General features: G+C 50.1%; 1 protein-coding gene across 1 annotated transcript in view; it reads left to right on the top strand.

Moving 5' to 3' along the window:
- Positions 1-8,045: 8,045 nt before the first annotated feature.
- The window catches only part of TRAK1 (trafficking kinesin protein 1), a gene marked incomplete at its 5' end in the record, with an annotated part of 118,935 nt that continues 116,098 nt past the window's right edge, over positions 8,046-10,882 (top strand). Inside the window, one exon of the mRNA XM_080817903.1 lies at positions 8,046-8,289. The remainder of the gene's footprint in view (positions 8,290-10,882) is intronic.

The raw sequence follows: 10,882 nt of genomic DNA, 5'->3' as shown, positions 1-10,882 counted from the left end.
GGGAGCGATAAGATGGAGAAGTAAGGGAGGACTGGACTTGTGCGGGTGCCCCTCGGCGGCCTGCCTACCCACCCAGCGTGGCCCCAGAGGTCAGACTGCGCCTTGGGCTGGCTGGGGGGGACACATATTTCTTATGTGCACTTGGGTGGTTTCAGTGGGATCTTCACTTTGGGTTCCTTTGCCCCTATTATGGCAAGAGGGTTTGTTTGTTTTGAAAGATTTGTTTGTTTTAGAGAGAGAGAGAGAGCACTTGAGCATAGGGGGGAGAGACAGCGAGGGAGAGAGAATCTAAGCAGACTCCGAGTGAGCGCGGAGCTGGACATGGGACTCGATCTCATGACCCTGAGATCACGACCAGAGCTGAAAACCAAGAGTCAGATGCTTAACCCACTGTGCCACTCAGGCGTCCCAGGAGGGTTGTTTTGAGAGACAGTGGACAGCTGTAAGAGAAGGGGCAGCGGTGAGAGAGCACGGGGCATAGGATTCTCCACTTGACTGAAGGACACAGTAGCCCAGGATCACTCACGACTGCAATAGGGCAGCGTCTTTGGGGCCATTCAGATCTAGGTTCAAATCCTGGGCAAGTTACTTATCTCTCTGAGCCTGTTCCTCTCCTGAAAACAGCAGCTACTGGTATTACTTTGATAGGTTGTGAGCCATAAATGAGGTCATGCATGTAAATTACTAAGTTGAGTGCCAAGCCCGTGGGTCATTTTACGTTACAGGAATGCTGAGGCCGCGTGGGTTCTGAAATAGCGCATGTTAACTGATTCTCGAGAGAAAAACTGTGTTGTAGATAAATCTGCCTCCGCAGTATGTTCAGGTACTAACGCTTAGGCTCCCCTAAGGCCGGGCAGGCCACCTGCTTTCATTGTTTCTCCTTGTCCCAGCCACCTGGTGACCCATTGATGACACCTGCATTTTATAGATGAGAGACATCTTAGAAGCTGACCAAGGACCACAGTCAGTAGGTGGTGGCAGAGCTGGGACTAAACCCTCTCCTGTCTGGTCCCCAGTGTTGGGTCTCAGGCATCTTCCTGTGGGGCCAAAAGGGTCTGGGCTGACTCTGGTTTGCCCTCTCACCAGGCTGGGGGCGACATGGCGGGCTCCTGAGGTCTACTGGGCCTTCAGAACCAAAGGCCCTTGTGGGAGGCAAAATTCTAAAGTCGTTCCTTCAAGATTGCTGTCCCCTGGCTTTCATCAGTCCAGTACCAACCTAGGTTCTGGCCCAAAGGGGCTTGCAGTTGGAATTAAGGTTATTGATCACATGACTTTAAGACAGGAAACTGCCCTGATCATGTGAGTGTCATCACATGAGCCCTTCAAAACAGAAAAGGGGGATGGAAGAGGAGCTACTCAGATGTGGAGGGAGGGGACTGTAAGTTCCAGGTGTGAGAAGGACTCGACGGGCTGTTGCTCTGAGATGTGGGGGTCACAGGCAAGAACCTGGGAAGTATGATAAGGAACACAGGACGCATAGGAGCAAAGGCTGGCCCCCAGCAGAGAGCCCAGCAAGGAAACCGTGATCTCATTCCTGCAAACACAAGAAACCGATTGTGACCAACAATCTGAATTAGCTTGGATTCCGGCTCTTCCCCAGGGCACCAGGAAGGAGCATGGCCCTGCTGACCTGTTCCCCGGGGCCCAGGAGGTCCCATGTCAGATTGCGGACCTAGAAAACAGTGAGTTGGTAAATAGGTGTCATTTCAAGCCAGCAGATGTGTGGCAGCCTGCCGCTGCATCAGTGGAGGACTGATATAATCCTGATGAAAACTTTTGCTGTACTTGGACCTGTTCAGAATTACTAAACTCTGACAGCAGGTCTTGTGCCAGATGTATTGGATGCCTTTGCCCAGAAAACGGAGGCCTTGCAAGCTCAGGCACCTGGCTGGCCATGGAGGGAGTCATCCCGTACCGGCTTCTTGTCACCTCTGGGGCCATTGACCTGGATCCTGTTCTGTTTTCCCCCTGACAACGTCTGAGTTGGTCCTGGTGGAAGCTCCTTTCTTTGGCTCTTGGGAAATACCTGATTCGTCTGTGCAGGGCGGCTGTATCTGCATAGTATCACTTGGCTCTCCTCTTAGAGGTCCCCTGTATGTGGGTGAGGGAGGAGGATTCATGCGGATAGTATGGGGTGGGGGGAGGGTGGTGCAGGGGAAGGGCTGATGACACAGAAGCCTTCCCATAATTTCCTGTGCTTTTGGGGCTCTTCATGGGGCTTAGCTGCAAGGGACTGTCCGGTTCATGCTTGCTCAAGGTCTTCCTTATCCAGATGAGGCACCAGAGAGGCAATGCCATGTCTCAGTGTCACACAGCTCTCTGGGTTTTAGTTCTGGTTCCCAAAAATCACATGCCAGTGGCAGGGGGGACGACGAGCTTACACCCGTGTACTTTGTCAGCAACAAACTAGAGTAAGATGAGTGGCCTGTCCTATCCCCTGACAACCAGGGGGCCAGATCATGGGTCATAAGTTGAGAGGAAGAGTGAGGCAGGAGAGCCTAGGTCAAGGGCCTCGGGCCAGAGGCTGGAGAAGCTTCCTAGCTCGAATGCAAAGCCGCCTCCATGTGTACTTTCTCCTACTTCTTTTCCTGGCACCTCTCTGGCTGAAGAATTGACCAGGTTGCAGAATTTCTCACTCCTCTGCTGAGAAAAATCCCTCCTTCCCGCAGGCTCTGCAAGCAGAAGTCAGGCAGGGAAACAGAGGCCCTTTCATGGCTCAGGACTGTCCACTCTCACTTTGCCTAAGCCCTGTTTGTTTCCTCTGCCTGAAAGAGGCCTTTTGCTGGGGGTGCCAGGGTTTGCCGGAGCCAGAGAGCACCCAGGGCTGTGGCTGCTCTGTTCCTGGATCCCATGAAGCCTCAGATGCTCGTGTGTGGTGGACAGAGGGGAAGGCAAGAGACCAGGTGCTAGGAATTGTCTTCATGTTGGCTTTCCATCCCTTGTCGCAGTGAAGACCTGGATTGCTGGCTCTGTGACCTCTGGAAAGTTAATGAACCTTTCTGAGCATTTCTTTTCTCAACTGTGAAATGGGGCTGGTCACAGGACCCCAGCAAGGATGGGGAGGTGGTAGAGGGTGGCATAACTTAAAGCCTCCAAAATACTCTTGACACTGTGCCTGGTGCACTCTCCGAGCTCTTAGTAAAGTTAATATTGTTGGGGCGCCCGGGTGGCTCAGTTGGTTAAGTGTCCGACTCTTGATTTCAGCTCAGGTCATGATCTCAGGGTCCTGGGATTGAGCCCCGCATTGGGCTCCCTGCTCGGCAGGGAGCCTGCTTCTCCCTCTCCCTTAGCCCCTTCCCCCTGCTTGTGCTCTCTCTCAAATAAATTACAATCTTAGAAAAGAAGTTGATATGGCTAGGACTTTACAGACATGCACTGCCCTACAGAATACTGGTATTCAAAATTGTGCACATTTAGGAACGTTCACTTCTCTTACACAGTAAATAAATAGTTTTGGGAGGCGGGAACAGTTTGGGGATTTGTAAAGTTGGAGGGTTTGCTCTGTGGTTAGCACCGTGCTGGCTATAAAGACTTACATCTGTGTCTATAATCTGTTTAACAGCCTGAGAGATGTGTGTATTACTGCCTCAGAGAGGAGGCGTCTGAGGCTCTGGGACATACGGGAGCGCCTCTCTCCCCCCTGCCCCCCAAATGTTGCTTTGGGGTTGTTGGGGTCACATTGCTGGGTGGTCTCCTTTGCAGTGGCCACTTGGTTCTGGAGTCTGATTGGGTGCCTGGCTCTCTATTTCTGATCCTTGAGCTCTTAGAGTCCCCAGCAGAAAACTGCATTATGAGTAAAAGCGCTGATAAACCACTGTTCTGGGAAAACTGATTTTTGAAATGGTACGGTGTCTCTCACAGCACTCCTGGACCGGCTGCCCGGCTGCACTTAGGGGCAGGAGAGAAGCGTCGTCACCCCTCCCCCACCATCCCTGAGGTCTCCCCGGGTTTGGGGGGCGGGGACAGGATTCGTGCTTTGAGTTTCTTCAACCTAGAAACTGGGTGAGGGACTCGCAAGCCAGCTCTTGAGGGTTTTACAGGTTAGGCTTCCTGATTCCTGAACTGTTGTGTGTGGGTGATCTTACACAAAATCACACTTGGTGTGTATCAGTCAGTAATGGGAAGGGCCTGTTGAGGTTCGATTGGCGCCCTCTTGCAGAGCCCACAGGGTGTGGTCTTCATCCCCCTCCCCCCAGCACTGCAGACGCGCTTCAGAGAGATTCCTCAAGGTCAGTACGTGGCGTTGTGACTTGTGATGGGGTTCGTACAACACAGATCCTCAAACTACCACATCGTAGCTTCAGGAGATCTCAGAGTCATTGGGACCAAATCCCTTGTCTTTCACTCATGACTGTTTATTCTGTAAATATTTACCTAGTACCCAGCAGGTGCCCGGACTTTCAAGATGCTCACAGTGTGTGGGAGACAGGAGGATGGGGGCAGGGGGATTGAGTCAGACTCACAGAGGCTTTTCCCAAAGTAAACTCCGTTAGGTAAACGCCTGGCAACTGGGTACCATGTGGAGAAAGGTTTCACAGTGAAATAGGATGGGAGATGCTGGCATGTGAATATGATGGTCGAATTTGCAAATCTGTGATTATTTTGAGAATGTTAGATGTACCTGGCACAGAGGCATGTGTCTTAGGTGGATTAGCTTCTCTTCCAGAATTTCAGTGGTTTGGGTCTGCTGCGATTTGTAACTTTTTTTTTAACTAATTAATTATTTTTTAAAAAGATCTTATTATTTGAGAGAGAGAGACACAGTGAAAGAGGGAGCACAGGCAGGGGGGAGCTGGAGAGGAAGCAGCAGGCTTCCTGTGCAGCAGGGAGCCCGATGTGGGACTCGCTCCTAGGACCCCTGGATCATGACGTGAGCCGAAGGCTCAGATGCCTAACTGAGTGAGCCACCCAGGCGTCCCTGTAACTGTTTTTGTGTTTGTAGAAGTTCAGGTTGTTTTCCATTTGACTTTAATGGGCGAGAGATTGGTCTTTTCATTTCAAGAAGGGCTTCTCAGTATAGTGCAATATTATTCAGCCTTTAGAAAGAATGAAATTCCAACAGATGCTCCAACGCAGATAAACCTTGAGGATATTATGCTAAGTGACGTAAGTCATTGGCAAAAAGACATGATATGGTTCTGCTCACATGAGGCACTTAGAGTAGGGAATTCATAGGATAGAAAGTAGATGGTGTTTGCCAGGTTGTGGCGGGAGAGGAGGCTGGGGGCTGTTTAATGGGTGCATTTTCATTTCTGCAAGCTGAAAAGCATTCTGGAGATTGGTTCCACCACGAGGGGAAGGTACTCAGCACTACTGAGCTTTACGCTTAGAAACGGTGAAGAGGGTACATTTTATGTTATGTGGGTATTTTTTTTTTTTAACCACAACAAACCAAAAATATTATGACCAAAGAAAGACATGTGGTGAGCATTAAAATTCACAAATTATGGGATATGATGTACCTCAGGTGCAGCGTGCATGTGAATGCCCGTGCCTACATACTTAATTCTTTTTCACCGGGGTTGGAGATGAGAAAATAAATTGGAGTAGTTCTGTTCTACTTAAAAGAGAGAGACCTCTCAAGCTTCTGAGGGCTTTGCCAGTTGCAGCCCATAATAAGTGTACTTTGTGCTTCAAAATGGCTCCTTGTGTTCCCATTTGAGGCTTGAGTGAGCATTTGCTGATGTGTCCAAACTATGTTTTTTAGAAAGTGCTTATACTTACTTGAGCTATTTGTTTTTTAAGATTTTATTTATTTATTGGAGAGAGAGAGAGAGAGAGAGAGAGAGAGAGCACGAGCAGGGGGAGGGGCAGAGGGAGAAGCTGGCTTCCCACTGAGCAGGGAGCCCGACATGGGGCTCGGTCCCAGGACCTTGGGATCATGACCTGAGCCCAAGGCAGACGCTTAACCGACTGAGTCACCCAGGTGCCCTGGAACTATTCGTTTTATAACAGTATGTTCCTGGGGTGAGGGTATGACTACTGTAAATTGAAGCAAAGGCGCCAGGAGGCAGGACAGTAGCAGTTTAGGGCTCGTAATCACCAGGATTTCGGCCAAACCCCTCACTTTATGGACTGTGAAAGCAAAAGTTGTATAATCCACGGTTGAAGTCGTCTTTAAGAAATCTGTATATTTGAGACCCCTTATTTAAAAAAAAAAAAAGATACATTGAGGGATACATTGAGGGTTCAGTCTATTAGCGGATTTGAAACTTTTGGAAGGCCATGTTCATCCTCTCCTCCCTCTGGGCAGGGTGTCTTTCCATGGTGATGAAATCATCTGGGCCCTGAAACTTCTTTTCAGGGTGGCATGGTTGCCTTGTCTCTGGTGGAGCTGTAATTGACCCCCCACCCCACCCCCGCTCTCTGTGACACAGTTGGGTTGTTGTTAGCATTTCACGGTGGTAAACATCCTGGGCCCACATCCAGCCAGGCTGCCCTCCTGAATTTATTACCACCCCTCCCACCCCAAGTAATGCCTAAAACTGTTTCTTAAAAGTCTTGCCAAATTGAACCTTTTTATAATTTTTAAATCTTTGTCAGTCTGATAGAGATTTTGTTTGTTTGGACCGCTATTAAGGTTCCTTAATATTGTTTAGTGTGTGTGTTTGTGTATTTCTTTTTTGGGGACTAGAGAATCTATAAATCCTTTGACCTTTTTTTTTCCCCCCTTTTCAGCTGTTTGCTTCAGGCTTGTGAATCGTGTGCATTATTTAGACCTTAATTCTAAGTGTCCCTGGCTTAATTTCACTGCCATTCTTAACTGTAAGCAGGCCTTCCTCCCCTTTGAGTTCTTTCCATTGATCTGTTCACTAGTGGGAGCCTGTAAGGTGTGGTGGGCTTCCCTGGCTGGAGCTTCCCCAGGAGTATCGGGGATCAAATCTTTAAGCTTTTACATGTCTGACAATGTCTTTCTGTTGTCTTTGCATAGAACAGTAGATTAATGGGCTCATGGGTCTCTTCTGGAGGTCTCCTGGTCCATTTCCGTAGGCCACTGCAGCCTGCAATATTTTTGGGGTACTGCTTGGGAATTCTAGGCTTTTTCTTACCAGGCGGCTTCTCCATTTATATTTGAATCACTAAGTAGATGTCACAATCCAGTTTTATCTCTGGTTACCCTTCACTTTTCACCAGGGATCTACAGGCTCCCCCACTCCTTCCCACTTGATAGTTGTGTGTTCACTTGAATGAGGGCTGAATTCATTTATATCTAATAGGAACTCTTGGTGTATTATGGTAAATAACATCTTGTGAAGGGAAAAGGTCACAGATCTAGGGCTGTAGTTTTCTGTCACAACCTACTGTGCTGTGTTGGTGTTGGGTAAAATGTCCGTTAGCTTCCCCCTCTTTTTGTTTCCTTTCTTATTTCAAAAAAGTAGGGGGCGCCTGGGTGGCTCAGTGGGTTAAGCCTCTGCCTTTGGCTCAGGTCACAATCTTAGGGTCCTGGGATCGAGCCCCGCATCGGGCTCTCTGCTCAGCAGGGAGCCTGCTTTCCCCTCTCTCTCTGCCTGCCTCTCTGCCTACTTATGATCTCTCTGTTGAATAAATAAATACAATCTTAAAAAAAAAAAAGAACTATACTGGTTATTTACTATTAACTATACTGGTTGTTATTATACTTGATGAAAAGAACAGAACTATATACTGGAGCAGTAATTCTAAAACTTTGTTGGTCCCAGGATCCCTTAAAAAATTATTGATGATCCCAAAGAGCTTTTGTTCATAGGCATTATATTGATTATATGAATTAGTATTAGAAATCAAAATGGAAATTTAAACCACAGCTATAGGGAAGGACACATTCCATTAATAAGCCTTCGGGGCAAGGTGTCACCCTACATCAGGTGGTCTCTGGAAAGCTCCACTGTGCCGTTTCTTTGATCAGAATTGAAGAATTTGATGGGAAATGCCTTGGTTTGCAGAATTTGTGATCTGAACCCACATCATCTCAGAAGCTCCGCTAACTGCTCCTCTGTCTGGATTGTCCCCTAGGTTTCCTGTAAGGAGCCCCTGCTGGTGCAACACACCTACCGGGGGCTGTCCACCTGACTGCCCCAGACTCCGGCAGCGGGGCCCCCGATGGCAGTGGGCACCTCCCCGTGAAACCTGCCAAGCTGGACGCCACAGCTCCGCACGACGACACTTCGGCCAACTCTGTGCCCCCTTTGGAGGCGTGCAGCCATGCAGTCCTAGCCTGCAGCCCGGGCATCCCTGAGGAGCACTATGTAAGCGAGGCTGTGGAAGATGCTCCCAGCTGCAGAGGGTACCGGGATGCCTGCACCATCACCGGTAAGGGGGCCTTTCCTGCCTGGGGTGGGGTGGGGGGTACGGGGGTGTGTGGCCACAGGAGTTAGTGGAGGGAGGTGTGAAGGGCCAGGGAGGACGAGTGGAGTGCGGAGGGTCTGAGCTTTGGGATGGCGAGAGCCACCATCCAGACCCAACATGAGATGAAGAACTGCCCTGAAGATTAAGGATGGGAAATTTTCTTTCGTAATTTTATTTATTTATTTGACGGAGAGATACACATCGAGAGAGGGAACACAAGCAGGGGGAGTGGGAGAGGGAGAAGCAGGCCTCCCGCTGAGCAGGAAGCCCGATTCGGGGCTTGATCCCAGGATCCTGGGATCATGACCTGAGCTGAAGGCAGATGCTTAACAACTGAGCCACCCAGGTGCCCCAAGGATGGGAATTTTGAACCCTGAGCAGCTTGCTTGGCCTGTAGTGATGCTGGGTGTAGTTTGGCTCCTGCTCCTCTCGGGGAGACTCCGTTTCTGATTCTCGCATAAAGGCAGGTGGAATGGAAATCACACACAACTGCCTTGTGGGGATGCAAACATGGGGAGCTGCTCATGGTGCCCGGTGTCTGCTGCCAAGGCTGGCTTAGATAGCGCTTCTTACACATGCCTTCAGCCGTCATGACTTCCCCGCGGCCCAGGAGCAGAGTTCATCCCACTGAAGCTCTTGCTTGTTTTCCCCCCGCCCCCAGGGATCATGGGGATGAGTGCTTGGCGGGGTTCCGAGCAGATGTGGTGTGGGCTGGTGAGCGCAGACAGCAGCAAGGAGCGTTGTTCGAGTCACATCTAGATGCTTTCATATCAAAGTTCACCCCAGTTCTCGTTTTGTCTACAGTGTTTGCTTTTCTCCTCCTGTTTGAAATAACACCCAGTGACAGCTGAAAATGTGCAGATTTGCTTCCAGTAGCTTTCCACTGATCTGTCTCACAGTTAAGCATGGGGGACCTCCTGTATGTCAGGAGTATCCCAAGTATAGAGGGCCAGGGGGATGACCCAGGATCCCAGCCTGGGGGCCTCGCCCTTGTGCTGAGTTCCTGCCCCACGAGTGGTCCTCCGTCGGCTCGTGCCCTGAATCCCACCCCTGCTGGTCTGCCCACTTCTGGAAGGAGACGTTTCCTGCAGCTTCTCTTCTTACACGTCATCCATTTCCCCTTGCTCAGGGAGCCTCCTCTTAGCACAGAAGCATGCTATGATCTCTCCCTTCGTGAAGAGGATTGCTGGGGGTCCTCACGGCCAGTGTCGGTACCCATGTCTCTGCTCCTGTCTGTGCTCACCTGCACCCAGGGCGAGCAGGGTGTGAGCCTACCATTCTCCTAGCACTGAAGGCCTTGTCAGTGCAGGGGTCCGTCCATAGCCTTCATCTTCTTGCCTTTTCAGCAGGGCTTGACAGTGCTGAGCACTCCCTTCTGGAAATCTGGTCCTCCCTTGGCTCCCTGATTCTCCTGTTCTCCTACCTTGCTGGCTGTTGTTCCTCCCGATCCTGGGGATGTTGGAGGGCCTGGGGCTTAGTCTTGCTAGCCCCTCCCTCTCTCATCAGCACTAGTGCCACAGGTGATCTCCCCCAGTCCCCAGGATTTAGAATCTGCCCCACACTGACCCCTGTCTAGCTCCTGTCCTCAGACTAATCCTCTCCCCTGGAGGCCAGACATGTTGGTTTAAAGCCACATACAACATCTTCCCCTTGGGTGCCTGTGGGCATCTTAAACTTGAATAGCTAAAAGTGAACCCTTTCCCACCTCGGACTGCTTTTCCTGTAGTCTACCCTGTCTTTATAAATGGTACTTTTGTCCTTGTAGTTGCCCAGGCCAGTCGCCTTGGAGGCATTCATGACCTCTGTATTTCTTTCACACCCCAGTTTGCTGGGAAGTCTGCTGGCTTGGTCTTCAGTGTGTCCAGAATTTGATGGCTTCTCACCAGCTCCATGGCATCTACCCTGTCCTAGGCCACCTTCCTCTTACATCTGGATTATTGCGGTGGCCTCCAAATTGGGCCACCTGCTTCCCTGCTTGCTTCTGTGCGGTCCGTTCTCCGTCTACCCACCAATGAGGCTTTTTAAACACACAGTCAGATGATTTCTTTAACTCATCTGCTCCAGATCTCCATTGGGCTCCTATCGGATCATTGCCATTGGAGGTCTAAGTGACAGGTCTAAGTCCCACCTCTCTGTCTTCTCTGTGCCCACTCCACCCCAGACACACTGGTCTCCCTGCTAATCCTTGGACTCACCAGGAATGTGCTGCCTCAGGACCTTTGTTCTTGCTGCTGCCCAGCACCTGGATCGCCTTACCCTGATATCCTCATGATTCCCTTTTCACTTTCTCCAAAGGGGATTTCATTAGAGGCCATTTTGTGACTGCCCTGAATGAAGAATGGTCCACTGTTACCTTTCCCCTTCTCTTTCTCCTGCCTTACCTTCCTCCCCAGACTTAGTCATGAGTTACTACTGTGCGTTTGTATTTTAGGGCAAGGACTTTGTGCAGCCCTGAATCCCAGTGATTAAAATCATACCTCATGCAGCCAGTGCTTGGCAAGTGGGGTCTCTTATCCCCTTTTTACAGGTAGAGAGACTAAATCATGAGAGGTTCAGC

This window comes from Martes martes (assembly GCF_963455335.1).
Source record: "Martes martes genome assembly, chromosome: 1".
Classification (NCBI taxonomy): Eukaryota; Metazoa; Chordata; class Mammalia; order Carnivora; family Mustelidae; genus Martes; species Martes martes.
The sequence above is the reverse complement of the archived record's forward strand: the minus strand, read 5'-3'. Positions and strand labels throughout refer to the sequence as shown.